The sequence below is a fragment of the Mauremys reevesii genome, linkage group 5 (assembly GCF_016161935.1).
Source record: "Mauremys reevesii isolate NIE-2019 linkage group 5, ASM1616193v1, whole genome shotgun sequence".
NCBI lineage: Eukaryota > Metazoa > Chordata > Testudines > Geoemydidae > Mauremys > Mauremys reevesii.
The window spans coordinates 138,578,512-138,594,687 of record NC_052627.1 but is presented as its reverse complement, the minus strand read 5'-3'; positions in this window follow the sequence as shown (position 1 = coordinate 138,594,687).

Genomic DNA, 16,176 nt, shown 5'->3' with positions numbered 1-16,176 from the left:
ATATATATGTTAAAAAGTCCAATTGTATGTGGTAAGCAAGGTATGTCGCACAATATGTTTGGGCCACCAAGGAGATAAATTCAGGCTCAGCTGGGAGACTGGCTTCAACAGCTGTTCGAATTCTCCTATCCCTGTGCCACTGTGCCACATAACAAAACGTGTCTGTCCCTTCCAACCCAACAGGAGCAGTCCCTCCCAAAACTGTCACTTCCTTGGAAGGACCCAATTGGTTGTTTTTCTGCATCTCAGGCTGCTCTTCCTTCAAAGCTGTGGAATATTTATTTCCAAGGGCATTTATTACTGGGAGAAAGATGACAGCCCTGAGGATTGATGTCTACAGCAAGTAGCTCTGCCGATGGACCTCTACCAACACCCCCCCTCCTCACTGGGGATGGGGTTGCTCCATCTCTGAGACCCACTCAGTTCTTAACCAATAAGCTACCAATAATGGTGGTGGTTTGGGGGCACCTCTCTACCGGGACCACAAGAGTCTTTCCACAGAAGATGATGAACAGCAACCAGCTGTCAACAACCTTCAGCCATTACCAGCTGGAGTGGATTTAAATTGTTGACCTAGATGTGAAATGCTCTAGGCAGTTACCACTTGCCCATGTCAGCCTGGCCCTGGGTGAGTCGTGCTGCTACTGGTAAATTGTGTTATGTAGATTCCAGGGCTAGAAGGAACCATTGTGATCATCTAGTCTGTCCTCCTGTATAACACCACCCGGAGACTGTCATCCAGTGACCCATCTGTAGAGCCCATAGCTTGTGGTTGAGCTACTGCATGATTTCTAAAAAGCCATCCAATCTTGATTTAAAGACGTCAAGAGATGGAGAATCCACCACATTCCTCAGTAAGTTGTTCCAATGGTTAATTGCTTCTCAGTATTCAGCATTAACTAAGCTCTGAGATGACAGACAGGGGGTCGGAGTTCTTTAAAATACTCACATATTTTGCTGTTGTGTCCATATGAAAGGAAAACAGAACAGCAAGTGAAGTAGACAGCACAGGTACCAAAAACTGCCCAATAAACAGAGAATTGCCCATTTCAGACACTTCTGAAAGGAAAAAATATATATTCTAAATTGGGCTGACGCTCAGCCCAGCTATGCCCAACCTGCTCAGAACCTGCCCCAACAGCCAGAAGGCCATTAAAAGCTTCCCCATGATTTTTGGAAGGGACAATGTCATGACACACTTCTTAAGGCTGCAACCCCCAGGCCAGGCTGCAATTAGACGGGGAAAAGAATCCTGAGCTGGGTTTATACTCTCGGGGTCTGATTCTGGTCTCTCAGGGCTGGTCTACACTAAGGGGAAAAATCGATATAAGATACGCAACTTCAGCTACGTGAATAACGTAGCTGAAGTCGAAGTATCTTATATCGATAACTTACCCGTCCTCACGGCGCGGGATCGATGTCCGGGGCTCTCCATGTCGACGCCGCCACCGCCGTTCGGGGCGGTGGAGTTACAGAATCGATAGAAGCGCGTTCGGGGATCGATATATCGCGTCTAGATGAGACGCGATATATCGATCCCTGAAAAATCGATCACTACCCGCCGATACGGCGGGTAGTGTAGACGTAGCCTCATACACAGGAGTAACTCAAGACAATAGAATGAGACTGGTGTGAGAACAGAGCCTGGCCCTTGCTTTTCAAATTAATAGCCCAGATCCAAAGCCAGCATGACTGTGTCTTGACAGCCGAGTGGGTCTTCTGCATTCCTTGGAAATTCTTCTTTCTTGAGGCCGTGCCGAGAGCTGCAGCAGTAATTGTTTTCCTTCGGGACATGGGAGGGGCTAGTTTCCATAAAGGGCCAGGAATTGGATTGGAAATTGGTTCTATTTTGAGTTGGGTGACTGTATTTCCCGGATAAAAGAATGTTATTGTCTCAGTGGAGAATCAAAGCCCCTTTCGAGCTTGGTTCTGCTGTGCAGACTCTGTTGTGAACAAGATCCCCAGAAACAATGTGGCAAAATGTTCTGCCCCTTTATCTGCCCATTGCAGAGCTCGCTGGGATGAAATTCAATAGTGCAAATGCAAGGTCATGCACTTAGGAACTAAGAACAACATTAATCCCCATCTCCTCCAATTTGACTAATAATTCCCCATGTGGAACTGTATCAAATGCCACTGAAATCCAGATAGATTTGTCTAAAAAATCACTTATCGTCTCAAAGAAGGGTAGCAGGTTGGTTTGGCACCATCTCCCTTTTGTAAAATCATGTTGTATTTTATCCCAATTACTGTTTACCTCTGTCTCTAACTACTTTCTTCTTCCAAATTTGTTCTAAAACCATGCATCAAATTGAGGTCAGACGAACAGGCCTGTAGTTTCCTGGGTCACTTTTTTCCCTTTCTCAAAAATAGGTAGGCTGTTAGCAATTCTCCAGTACAGGGCACAACTGCCGCATTTATGGATTCTTTAAAAATCCCTTCTATTGGGCTTGCAGTTGCAAGTTCCTTTAATAGTCTTAGATGGGGATTATTTGGACTCCACAATTAGGTCCCATTAAGCTGTTGGAGTTTGACTTCCACCTCAGAGGTGGTAATTTCTACTTCCATATCCCCATTTCCATTAGCCACCCTGCCACTACCCCGAAACTCATTTCCCTTATTAAAATCTGATGCAAAGTATTCGTTTAGGTGTTGGGCCATGCCTAGATTATCTTTAATGTCCACCTCATCCTCCATGTTTGGCAATCCCACTCCTTCCGTCCTTGTTTCTTTTTTGTTTATATTGCTATAGAACCATTTACGTTGGTTTTAATTTCCTTTGCAAGGTCCAACTCTGTTGGCAGTTCATATTATCCCTGGACTTTCTGACCTCCAAGAGGTGGCTTTCCTTGCTGATCCATCCCATCTTCCATTCCTTGTGGGATTTCAGCTCTCTCTTAATCATCTGTGTGACACTTGTTCATCCAGCCTGGTCCGCAACCCTTCCCTAGGAAGTTTTTCCCCTTGCTTGGGATGCAGGCTTCAGAGAGCTTCTGGAACTTGGACTCAAAGTAATTCCAAGCCTCCCCCCCTTTCAGATCCTTGAGTTCTTCAGCCCAGTCTGTTCCCCTAGTTAATTGCCTTAATATTTTAAAGTTTCCCCTTTTGAAATGAAGGCCCCTAGTTGCAGACCTAGTTTTGTTTATCCTTCCATTTAGTTGAAACTGAATCAGCTCATGATCACGCGAGTTGTCCCCTACAGCCAGTTCTTCTCTGGAGATCCTCCTGACTCACCAACACTCAGTCTAAAATGGCACCCCCTCTTCTTGGTTTGGTGACTATTTGGTGAAGAAATCTGTCAGCTCTCACAGCCAGGAAAGTGTGGGCCCTACCATTATAATTACCACTTGTACTCTGATATATATCCGGGAAATTAAAGTCTCCCATAATCACACAGCTCCCAGGAATATATATTTCATTGAAGGTATCCCTGGAGGTTTCCATCCATATCCACATAGGATCCTGGGGGTCTGTAGCAGACCCCAAGCACTATCTCAGGGGAACCTGTGGTAGTTTTCTTCCCCAAAGTGATTTTGACCCAAATACACTCTGTTTTAGCCGTTCCAGCACTTCTAATCTCTTTACAGTCAGTCTATCTCCTCATCAATATACAACACTACTGCACCACCTTCACCTTCATTTCTGTCTTTCCTGAACAGCACATAGTCTCCATTGTCTGTACTCTAGTCCTGGCTACTATTCCACCATGTTTCTGTTATCCCGATGTAAGCAGAGTCAGGATGAGCTCTACCCTGACATCTGGTGGTGAAGTATGGGGAGTGTGGAAAGAAATTTCAGGTATTTGCATTGGCACACCCACCCCACCTAATATTACCCACGGCAGCCTGGGATGGTTATTTTGACAGCTCTGGGACCCCCAATTTCTTTGTTATTGGGGCAGGAGGAATAAAGTGTTGTCACCCAGATTATGTGAATGAGGAGCTATGAGACTGCGTTAGCACAGAGATGTCTCACTATCCATTAAGTAGCACTTGCTAGACAAGGGACATGGGTGCCAAAACACAGTGAATTGAGAGAGGTTGGGGATTGGTGTGTGTAGCTGATGGTATGGGCCCCTTTTGAGGGCCTGGAAAACCAATTGCACTTCCCCCTCTCTCCATTGTTGAAGAGCAGAGCTAATTTTGAATCCTTTAGGAGTCCATCTAGAGGCTGCTGACCTGAATTCACATTGGGCCAATGGTGCACCAGCACTGGGAGTCCCCTACTACAAGCTGAAACCACTAAAAGAGCTGAAATCACTAAAAGAGCTAAGCTTACTGAGCTGAGATCATTGAGTGCTGTGTTAACTAGTGGGGGCGCCTGAAGATGTATCACTAAGCGGCTGGCAGAGCGGAACAGTCTGCAGCGTGTTGGAGCAGCCCACGGATCAGCGAACGGAGCGGTTTGTGGGGATGGCTGGAGCGGTTCACGGGTCGGCTGGAGGAGCGGCACATCTGGTGGAGTGGAGCCAGTCGTGGGGAAGGCTGCAGCAGAACTCCACGGAGAGGCGGAGCAGTTGGCTCTGGCCCACGTAAGGTGCCCCCTTAACACCCCGTGTGTGACCCCCCCATTTCCACCCAGGCTGGGGGGGTAAAACTCTGCAGATAAACTGTTGAACTCTGGGGTGGCACTGACCAGAGACTTTTGGGTTGTTGGACTTTGGGGTGATTGGACTTAAGACCCTAAGGGGGAAAAGGACATTGCCAAATGTACTTGGAGGTGGATTGTTTTCTTTTGCTTATGGTTTGTGTTATAATCTGGTTTGTGGTGTCTCTCCAATGGTGATGCAGCATTGTTTCCCTCCTTTATTAAAAGGATTTTGATACACTCAGCATCCATGCGTGCGAGTGGAAAGTATTGCCTCCTAGAGGCACCTGGGGGGGTGGTATGTAATTGTCCCAGGTCACTGGGTGGGGGCTTGAGGAGGTTTTGCATTGTGTTATTGAAACAAAACCCCTGGATACTGAACCCGGCCCTGGATGCTGCCAACTCAGAGGGGCAGAAGGGTTACACCCATAACATCTGGTTTCACTTCCTGCACCAGTAGATCTAGTTCCTCCATTTTGTTCCTCAGGCTTCTTGCACTGGTGCATAGACACCTTAGTTGTTTCCGCTTGGCTTTGCCACGGCTCCTCACGCGATTAGGCACAGTCATGCTAGTGCCAGTATCACCTACTACTTGGTTGTTAGCATCATTGGTTTGGGAACTGTCTTTCCTCTTGATGTCCATTCTCCTTCCCTCTGCTGTTCCTTTCTCCTTTGCTGTGTCTGCTCTTACTTGATTTTCTCCTGCTCAATATCAGAATCAGAAGTGGAGATTACATGAGCATCTCAACTGTCTCCCCTGAATTCCAACCTTAAAGCTCTTTTAATCAGCTGTGCCACCCTCCATCCTAGAATCTATTTCCCGCCCTACTCAGGGGGAGTCTGTCCCATGAGAACAGTCCTTTGTCCGTGAATGCCTCCCAGTGGTCGAACAGCCCAGAGACCTCCTTAGAGCTCCACTGCCTGAGCCGTGCATTCATCATCATCATCTTGTCTCACCTCCCTTCTCCTCCTCTAGGGACAGGTAGAATCCCATTGAAGATCACTTGAGCCTCCATTTCTTTAAGTGTCTTCCCCAGCCAGGCATCATCTCCCTTGATCCATTCCAGCAAGAATCTAGCAGTATCTTTTGTTCCCACGTGAAGGACAATCAGTGGATTCTTTCCTGCTCCCATTAGGATACTCTTCAGCCTCAGGTCCACATCCCATAACTTAGCTCCCAGCAGACAGCTCACCCTTCTGTTCCCTGGATCAGCTCTGGTGCCAGGCCTGTTCATTCTTCTTAGTTAGGAGTCACCAATCACGTAGACCTGCATCTTCCTGGTGTTGGTGCCATTCTCCAGCCTTCCTCCTGTTCCTTCTGAATGCAAGTCCTCCTGTCTTTTGTTCTCCCTTGCGATCTACTGCAAGTCATCCTCTGTCCTCCTGGGGCTCCGAACTCTGGGTATGTACATTGACTCTTCCCCTCTTCTTGTAGGACTAGCTGCTCTTCTCTTCTCCCTGGCCCTCCCACCTTCTGCTACTCCCTGCTGCAGCCTTCTTCACTTTCCAACTCAGCAAACCTGTTCCTGAGCTCTACTTCTCCTGCACTAGCTGGTCTTTTCCTCTGCCCGATTCTCCTCATCATGTTTCCACTGGCCACTTTACTCACCCAGTATTCTCCCCTCCGAGTTCTCCAGTCCAGTTTGAGTTTTCCTTTCAGCCTCTGTGACGAAGTGGGAATGTTTTTGATGTGTTATGGGAGTACTGAGTGGGGAGTAGTGACCTGGGAAGGTTGCAGGGGAGTTGTGCTGGGACGGCTGCACTGGGGAAGGGAGGATACCTTAGCATGTAACATGAGAACCCAGGATGGGGGGTTGGAGGCCAGGTGACACCTCTGCCTGGGACACTGAACAAAGGACACAAAGGCTGGGGGAGGAGCCGGGGGGAGGCTGAGTGAGAGGCTGGGGGGAGTTATGAGTTTGGGAGCTGGCTGGGAAATGGAGAGGGGAGCCCCGATGGGGCATGGGCTTCCCAACGGGGCTGTGGCCTCCCTGGGGGCCCAAGATGGACCTAACTAAAGGGAGTCCCATTGTCTGTACTGGCAAGACCTGTTTTGGACCGTGTTCCTATCATCTAAATAAACCTCTGTTTTACTGGCTGCCTAAGAGTCACGTTTGACTGAAGTGGGGGTGCAGGATCCTCTGGCTTCCCCAGGACCCCTCCTTGGTGGACTTGCTGTGGGAAGTGCACGGAGGGGCAGAGGATGCTGAATGCTCCAAGGAGAGACCCAGGAGGTGAAGCCGTGTGAACTTCTTGCCTTGAAGAGAGTCTGCTCCAAGGGAGAGGAGGCTCCCAAAAGTCCTGACTGGCTTGGTGGGGGGCAGTTCAAGAGCTTCGCCTGGGGACCCTGTGACAGCCTCCTCTTGCCTTCCCTCCATCATCTGCTCGAATCCCCTTCAAAACTCAAACACAGTTTCCACCTGCATCTCCAGCCCTCGGCTCTTCTCTTTCATCAGCTCTCTCAGGCGGTGCTTCATACAAACAAGCTCTTTTCAGGTGCCTGCACCAGGAACATGTACATCCCACAGCTTCCACATCTGGTCACTGTCTCTTCCATTGCTTGGGTCACTACCACTGCTGCCTCTGTCTGTCACACCCTTCCTGCCTAAGCGCCTGCCAAGGAGAGAGAAAACCCCACACCACACAAAAACAGAACGTCACCGTCCCTCCCCGAAACTCTCCTTACAATCCCGCACGCTAACTCCCCTGTTTCCAGTTGTTTGCTGGCTTCTTTACCACGGCTTGGCTGCCTTTATACGCCCCCTAACCAGGGAAGCCCCTCGCCCGATCTGATGTGATCACAGGCTCTGCATCTCTCAGCACACGGCCCGTACCAGCCTCTGCAAACTGAATACAACAAACCAGCAAACTCTCCAGAACCCACTCGCCAGAGGCGACGCATAGGGGGTGTGTGCAGGGTGAAGCGCCCCCCATATTTCTGCTTGGCATGCCGGGGTGGGAGGAGGAAGAGGGGCTCTGTCCTTCTCCCGCTGACGCTGACTCCTGTCACGCTCGGCCCCATCCCTGGCAGCCGGGCCCGGGCAGGGAGTGGAGGGGGCAGGACCAGCCACTTCTTATGTCGGCCGCTCAGGGTCTCTGCTCTGTGGGCCACAGCGGCTGCCTGAGAGAGCCTGGTGGGGAGGTGGGGGGGCTGCCCCATCAAGGCCAGGCTACCAGGCACAGGGGTCGAGCAAGCTGGAGTCCCCTGACCCCCCGGCACGTTTCCGGCTCACTCAGCCCCTGTCCACAGCAGCGGGGCCCTGGTGGGGGTATCCAGGCCCTGCACCCCCAGCCAGGCTCTCTCAGACAGCTGCTGCCCTGCACAGAGCAGTGACCTGGAGCAGCCGGCTTCAGTCGCATGAGAGGCGGCTCCCTCCTGCTCCTCGCCCGGGCCCGGCTGCCAGGGAGACTGGCCGAACGTGATGGAGGGAGGCGCGGCGGGAGAAGGACAGAGCCCCCCCCGCAGATAACTCTGGCAGGGCAGGGAGTGCATGGTGGCCCTGGGCTGGGCACGGGGGTCGCTGGGCAGAGGAGACACGTGGGGCAGTCATGTGTCCTCCCCTTTAGATTGGGGCCCCCCAGGACGGGGAGGCACCAGTCGTCTTTGCCACTCACTGCCCCTAAGGAACAGGGGCTTGTCTCCCCTCTCCTCCAAGAGCTCTCCACTCCAGCTCCCTGCTTTCAGCTGTTTGCTGGCTCCAGGGCAGGGACTCTTTGGCAGAGCAGGGAATTAAACCCAGCAGTCTGAGCCCCAGACAAGCGCCCGAACCACTGGGCCGTCCGGTCTCACCATAGGGCATTTCAATGGTGCCATGAGGACGCCTGGGGCTGAGGCTCGTGCTGCTGATATGTGGTCAGGAACGGACCCAGCGTGACCCTCAGGGTGCAGGTTGAGCATGTGGGGCTGCCCCATGTGATCTGAAGTCCTGAGGTGATGCTCAGGCAGGATGAAGTTCACCCATCCCATCCCTGACAGGTGGTTGTCTAACCTGTCCTGAAAAACCTCCCCTGATGGGGGTTCCACAGCCTCCCCCGGTGACCTGTGCCAGTGCTGGGCCATCGTTAGACTTAGAAAGTTTGTGCTAGTATCAAACCAGCAGGGCAAGATCTTACAGCTCCATTCGAACTCCCTGGAGCAGGAGATTTATTTGGAGGGACAGAGTGGAAACACGGTCGATATTCTGCTGGAATGTGGGGGTGTCCCTCCCCCCCAGTCGAGCCAGCTGGCCTGTATGGAAGTTGGCAAACGTTGGGCTTGGAGCTGCAGTTGAACTTACATAGAAGCGTCACAGCAAGGAGGGATGTGGCCAGGGCCAGACTCAGGAGGAGAAGGACAGCAGTGACGATGCCCCGCGCCCTGTGCCGCCAAGGGACCGATGTCTCAGGAGGGTTTCCTTGAAGGAGAAGAAGAAACGTATCCATGGAAAGTTACAGCTCAACTGCCACTGACCGAGGAAAATCCACCCCTCAAATCCAGTAACTGCTCAGCCTCCTATTCCCCGACTGTGGTTAACAGCAACAGCGGAATGAGGCCAAATAACGTCAGAACCGACCAGAACTCGAACGTGAAAAGCGACCCTCCCTAAATCAGGAGTGACTCTAGTGCCAGGCAGGCGTCCTGTGAGAGAGATCTGGGAGCAGGATTTCCCCCCTGCCTAAGCATTTCTTGAGAGGGAAGTTCAGGGCTTGTGAAGTCCAAGCCCAACGGAGTGAGAAAAGGAACCTGAAACAACTTATGAAATATGAACTCAACGAGGCTGTGAAATGAGGGGAAATTATTCTGTGCAGGAGAAAAGTGGGGCTGACAGCAGCCGTGTGCTCAGAAGGGCCTTTCTACAGCATCCCTGTCTGATAACCCATCCCCAGGATGCTGGGCTCCCCCCTGCAAGGCAGCCAAGGGGCGAATCACAGGGCAAAGCCCGAAGACTGTGTCTCCCCTGCACATTAAAGGGAGAAGACTAGAGCTGCATTCGAGCCAGGATCTATGTGTAGACAGAAGTAAGTGTGCTCGGTGTGCTCTGGATTTGGTCTCCCCAGGGTGAACGGCAGCTGCTTGGAGACACAAGACTGTCAGATTCTCCTCTCCCTGAAAGTCTCAGCCTGCCGCACCCCCTCCCTGTCTGATCTGGGCCTCAGCCATTAGCTCGCGCCGCTCTCCCATGGGGTGTGGTTCCTGGAACCAGCAGACAACACTCAGATGCCCAGATAATCCCCTTACATTGCAGAAGTGGCTTCTCTCACTCTAACTAGGGCTGCCCAGAGGATTCAGGGGGCCTGGGGCAAAGCAATTTCGGGGGCCCCTTCCATAAAAAAAATTTGCAACACTAGACAATACTATATTCTCGTAGGGGTCACCTGCGGGGCCTGGCAGAAATTGCCCCACTTGCTCCACACCCACAGGCAGCCCTAGGAAAAATAAACCTTCTGCATCTCGGCACAAACCCAGGTTTGAGAAAACTTCTTTACGAGGAATCACTGGTTCTTCTCATCAGCTAGTGCTAAACGGCACTAAAGCTCATTAAAAGGGTTGGACAAATATTTTCCATCAAAACTTTTTCTGGATCGAAAACTAGGGGTTTTAAAAAGCAGAAAAAAGCACGGACGTTGTCTGCTTTCCTTCAAAATTTGTTGTGGTTTTTTTAATTGAAAAGCTGAAATTAGTCTGCCAAAACCTGACTATGGTTTGGGGTTTCAGAAGTGTGGGGCCAAATATTTGCTGCTTGTTGTGTTTGATTGTTTAAAGAAACAATAAAAAATATTCCGCTTAAAAAAAAATCCAAAACTTTTGAACCACCTCAGCTTGTGACCAAACGCCTGAGCCCATCCAGGCAGAGATTTTTCCAGGTTTCTGATACTCTGCTGGCTTCCTTGACTCATATCTGTCTCCATAACTTTGGGTTCATTTAGCTTAGAACATAAGAACAGCCATACTGGGTGAAACCAAAGGTCCATCCAGCCCAGTATCCTGTCTACCGACAATGGCCAATGCCAAGTGCCCCAGAAGGAGTGAACCTAACAGGCAATGATCAAGTGATCTCTCCCCTGCCATCCATCTCCATCCTCTGACGAACAGAGGCTAGGGACACCATTCCTTACCCATCCTGGCTAATAGCCATTAATGGACTTAACCTCCATGAATTTATCTGTTTCCTAGAGACTGGCTCCCTGGGGTCCCTCACAAACTGGAGACGGTTACTGTGCATTTGTCTTTAGTATAGACTATGTACATACTCCAGGAACTGAGCATTTGAGCTTGTTCCAGAATCTGGGATGAGCCTATGTTGTGAACACTGAAATGCTCAAAATAGCACATGCATGTGAATGGACACAAGGTGCTAAAATTAAATTAATCCAGGGGTTCGGAAACTGGGGGTCAGGACCCCTCAGGGGGTCATGAGGTTATTACTGGGGGTCACAAGCAGTCAGCCTCCACCTCAAACCCCACTTTGCCTCTAGCATTTATAATAGTGTTAAATATATTAAAAAGTGTTTTCAATTTATAAAGGGGGGGGTCGCATCAGAGGTTTGCTATGTGAAAGGGTCACCAGGACAGAAGTTTGAGAACCACTGAATTAACCCTTCTGGAGCCTCAGGGAATGCACGGGAGTGGGGGGGGGGTCTCGCTTGGTAGGGTTGGGAAGGATATTGCTCTTCTCATGCGATCCCTCCCCCAGTGGCTAATTTTAATTTGAAGCTCCCCTCCCCTGACACGAATCTCCCTATGGCACTGAAATTACATGTAGACTATAATTCGGCATTTGAGAAGTGAAAGGGATGGGAGCCCTAATGGAAAAGCTAACAGCTTGGCTCTTCTGCAAGCCTCAAACTGCTGAATGAGCTTTAGGGTGGGGAAGGCTATGCCTCCCAAACAGCCTGGCCCTGCCCCCTATCCGACCTCCACCCACTTCCTATCCCCCGACTGCCCACCCCCCTCAGAATCCCCGACTCATCCTGCTCCTTGTCCCCTCACCGGCCCTCAGAGACCCCACCCCCAACCACCACCCCAGGACCCCACCCCTGCTCCCTGTCCCCTGGCTGCCCTGACCCCATCCACCCCCGCTGAGTCCTGACAGACCCGGAAGGCCCACAACCAACCTCCCTTTCCCTGTCACCTGACCGCCCCTCAACCTCTGCCCCTCCCTGTCCCCTGACTGTCCCTGGGACCCCTGCCCCTTAGTCAACCCCCCCGGCCCCGGACCCTGACCCCCGGCTCCCCCCTCACCCGGAGCCGCAGTGCATCCAGGAGCATCCCTGGACAGCTGCAGCGTGGCTCCAGCGGGCCCCCTGAACTCCACTCCTCTCAGAGCCGCGTGGTAAGGGGGCGGGGCTGCGAGCTCCGGGCTGAGCGGAGGGCGCTGACCAAAGGTCCATCCAGGCCAGTGTCCTGTTTTCCGACAGTGGCCAGTGCCAGGTGCCCCAGAGGGAATGAACAGAACAGGGAATCATCAAGTGATCCAGCCCCTGTTGCTCATTCCCAGCTTCTGGCCAACAGAGGCCAGGGACACCATCCCTGCCCAGCCTGGCTAATAGCCACTGATGGACCTGTCCTCCATGAACATATCTAGGTCTTTTTTAAAGCCAGTTATAGTCTTGGCCTTCACAACAGCCTCTGACAAGGAGTTCCACAGGTTGACTGTGCATCATGTGAAGAATATTTCCTTTTGTTTCTTTTAAACCTGCTGCCTATTAATTTAACTTGATGACCCCTAGTTCTTCTGTTATGAGAAAGAGTAAACAACACTTCCTTATCTACTTTCTCAACACCAGTCATGATTTTATAGATCTCAGTCATATCCCCCGCTCCCCCTTAGTCATCTCTTTTCCAAGCTGAAAAGTCCCAGTCTTATTAATCTCTCCTCATATGGCAGCTGTTCCATACCCCTAATCCCTTTTCTGAACCTTTTCCAATATATCTTTTTTGAGATGGGGTGACCAGATCTACATGCAGTATTCAAGATGTGGGTGTACCATGGATTTATACAGAGGCAATAGAAAATATCCTATCTTATTATCTGTCCCTTTCTTAATGATTCCCAATGTTCTCTTCACCTTTTTGACTGCCACTGCACATTGAGTGGATGTTTTCAGAGAACTGTCCACAATGATTCCAAGATCCCTCTCTTGAGTGGAAACAGCTAATTCAGACCCCATCGTGTTATAGGTATAGTTGGGATTATGTTTTCCAGTGTGCGTTACTTTGCATTTATCAACACTGAATTTCATCTGCCATTTTGTTGCCCAGTCACCCAGCCAAAGCCCTGAGAGGGGCCCCTTGTGCTGGGAGCTTTAGGAAAACAGCCTGGTCCTTATCTCAGAACTTCCAACTCCATTTACTCCTTGTCCTTGGAGGAACAGGCTCCCTCCCCATCCCCGAGCCCTGGGGAAAACCCTTCTCTGCTAACACAGCTACATCTCCCTGCCCATGCTCATGGTTAGACGCGTGTGCTCTAGCAGGGAAGGGGCAGAGGGTAAGGAAAGGAGGTGTCACTGTGAAATGGGGGAGATGAGAGGGAGCTGGTCCCCAGAGATGGGGGCTGTGAGGATTCGACCCTGGATGGATAGCCTGTTAGGTTCACTCCCTCTGGGACACCTGGCATTGGCCACTGTCGGTAGACAGGACACTGGGCTATATGAACCTTTGGTCTCACCCAGTACGGCCGTTCTTATGATCTCCTCCTGGGAAAGGCTGATGGTGGCAGTGAGCTGGGGAGGGGGAGCCTGGCTGGCTTTTATGGCCAGCCCATGGCACTGCTCTGCCTGGCAGGAGGCTGGGATGCTGGGCAGGGACTCCCATCTCTCCCCCTGTGCCCTTCTCCCGTTGGGGACTGGCAGGGGAGAGAACGCACTGGGAAGCACTGACCGAGCACCCTCGCCCACTGCCCGTGGTGCTGTCTGGCCAGCACAAGGCTGAGCTCTGGGTTCGTGGTCAGTGGAGCAAGCGATTGCTGCCCAGGACGCTCATGCAGAGACCGCGAAGCCAAGGAGAGGCCAGCGGGAGTCCAGGGTCCGGTGCAGCCTCTTGTGCTTACCTTTGGGCTGGGGAGCAGCTTCCGTCATCGGCATGTTCTCATAGATATTGCCCCTGGCCATTGTCCTGGATTCGCACTGAGCCGAGCCCCTGATGACTGGCCTGTGGGTCCTTTCTGCAGCCTGCTGGGTTAGAGCCTCCCTCTGACAGCAGCCCTGGCCCAGAAATAGAAATGAGAAGTGATGCCCGGTGGTGAGAGCCACCCTGTCGCCAGCTGCTTGCCAGGGGCTAGGATTCACGATGTGACGGAGAGACTGCCGAAACTCATCAAGCCCTCGGATCGCTACCCCTTCCTGCTTCTCCACGTGGGCACCAATGATACTGCCAAGAATGACCTTGAGCAGATCACTGCAGACTACGTGGCTCTGGGAAGAAGTATAAAGGAGTTTGAGGCACAAGTGGTGTTCTCGTCTATCCTCCCTGTGGCAGGAAAAGGCCAGGGTAGAGACCGTCGAATTGTGGAAATCAACAAATGGCTACGCAGATGGTGTCGGAGAGAAGGGTTTGGATTCTTTGACCATGGGATGGTCTTCCAAGAAGAAGGATTGCTAGGCAGAGACGGGCTCCACCTCACGAAGAGAGGGAAGAGCATCTTTGCAAGCAGGCTGGCTAACCTAGTGAGGAGGGCTTTAAACTAGGTTCACCGGGGGAAGGAGACCAAAGCCCCGAGGTAAGTGGGGAAGTGGGATTCCGGGACAAAGCACAAGTAGGTGAGTGCAAGAGGGGAGGACTCCTGTCTCATTCTGAGAAAGGGGGATGATCAGCGAGTTATCTTAATTGCCTAGACACAAATGCAAGAAGCCTGGGAAACAAGCAGGGAGAACTGGACGTCCTGGCACAGTCAAGGAATTATGATGTGATTGGAATAACAGAGATTTGGTGGGATAACTCACATGACTGCAGTACTGTCATGGATGGATATAAACTGTTCAGGAAGGACAGGCAGGGCAGAAAAGGTGGGGGAGTTGCATTGTATGTAAGAGAGCAGTATGACTGCTCAGAGCTCCGGTATGAAACTACAGAAAAACCTGAGAGTCTCTGGATTAAGTTTAGAAGTGGGAAGCAACAAGGGTGATGTCGTGGTGGGAGTCTGCTACAGACCACCAGACCAGGGGGATGAGGTGACGAGGCTTTCTTCTGGCAACTAGCAGAAGCTACTAGATCGCAGGCCCTGGTTCTCATGGGAGACTTTAATCACCCTGATAACTGCTGGGAGAGCAATCCAGCGGTGCACAGACAATCCAGGAAGTTTTTGGAAAGTGTAGGGGACAATTTCCTGGTCCAAGTGCTGGAGGAACCAACTAGGGGCAGACCTCTTCTTGACCTACTGCTCACAAATCAGGAACAATTAGTAGGGGAAGCAAAAGTGGATGGGAACCTGGGAGGCAGTGACCATGAGATGGTCGAGTTCAGGATCCTGACACAAGGAAGAAAGGAGAGCAGCAGAATACAGACCCTGGACTTCAGAAAAGCAGACTTTGACTCCCTCGGGGAGCTGATGGGCAGGATCCCCTGGGAGAATAACATGACGGGGAAAGGAGTCGAGGAAAGCTGGCTGTATTTTAAAGAAACCTTATTGAGGTTGCAGGAACAAACCATCCCGATGTGTAGGAAGAAAAGTAAATATGGCAGGCGACCAGCTTGGCTCAACAGTGAAATCCTTGCTGATCTTAAACGCAAAAGAGCAGCTTACAAGAAGTGGAAGATTGGACAAGTGACCAGGGAGGAGTATAAAATATTGCTCAGGCATGCAGGAGTGAAATCAGGAAGGCCAAATCACACTTGGAGTTGCAGCTAGCAAGAGATGTTAAGAGTAACAAGAAGGGTTTCTTCAGGTATGTTAGCAACAAAAAGAAAGTCAAGGAAAGTGTGGGCCCCTTACTGAACGAGGGAGGCAACCTAGTGACAGAGGATGTGGAAAAAGCTAGTGTACTCAATGATTTTTTTGCCTCTGTCTTCACAGACAAGGTCAGCTCCCAGACAGCTGCACTCTGCAGCACAGTATGGAGAGAAGGTGACCATCCCTCTGTGGAGAAAGAAGTGGTTCGGGACGATTTAGAAAAACTGGATGAGCACAAGTCCATGGGGCCATATGTGCTGCAACCGAGGGTGCTAAAGGAGTTGGCCGATGAGATTGCAGAGCCATTGGCCATTATCTTTGAAAACTCATGGCGAACGGGGGAGGTCCCAGATGACTGGAAAAAGGCTAATGTAGTGCCCATCTTTAAAAAGGGGAAGGAGGAGGATCCGGGGAACTACAGGCCAGTCAGCCTCACCTCAGTCCCTGGAAAAATTATGGAGCAGGTCCTCAAGGAATCAATTCTGAAGCACTTAGAGGAGAGGAAAGTGATCAGGAACAGTCAGCATGGATTCACCAAGGGCAAGTCATGCCTGACTAACCTAATTGCCTTCTATGAGGAGATAACTGGCTCTGTGGATGAGGGGAAAGCAGTGGATGTGTTATTCCTTGACTTTAGCAAAGCTTTTGATATGCTCTCCTACAGTATTCTTGCCAGCAAGTTAAAGAAGTATGGGCTGGCCGATTGGACTATAAGGTGGCT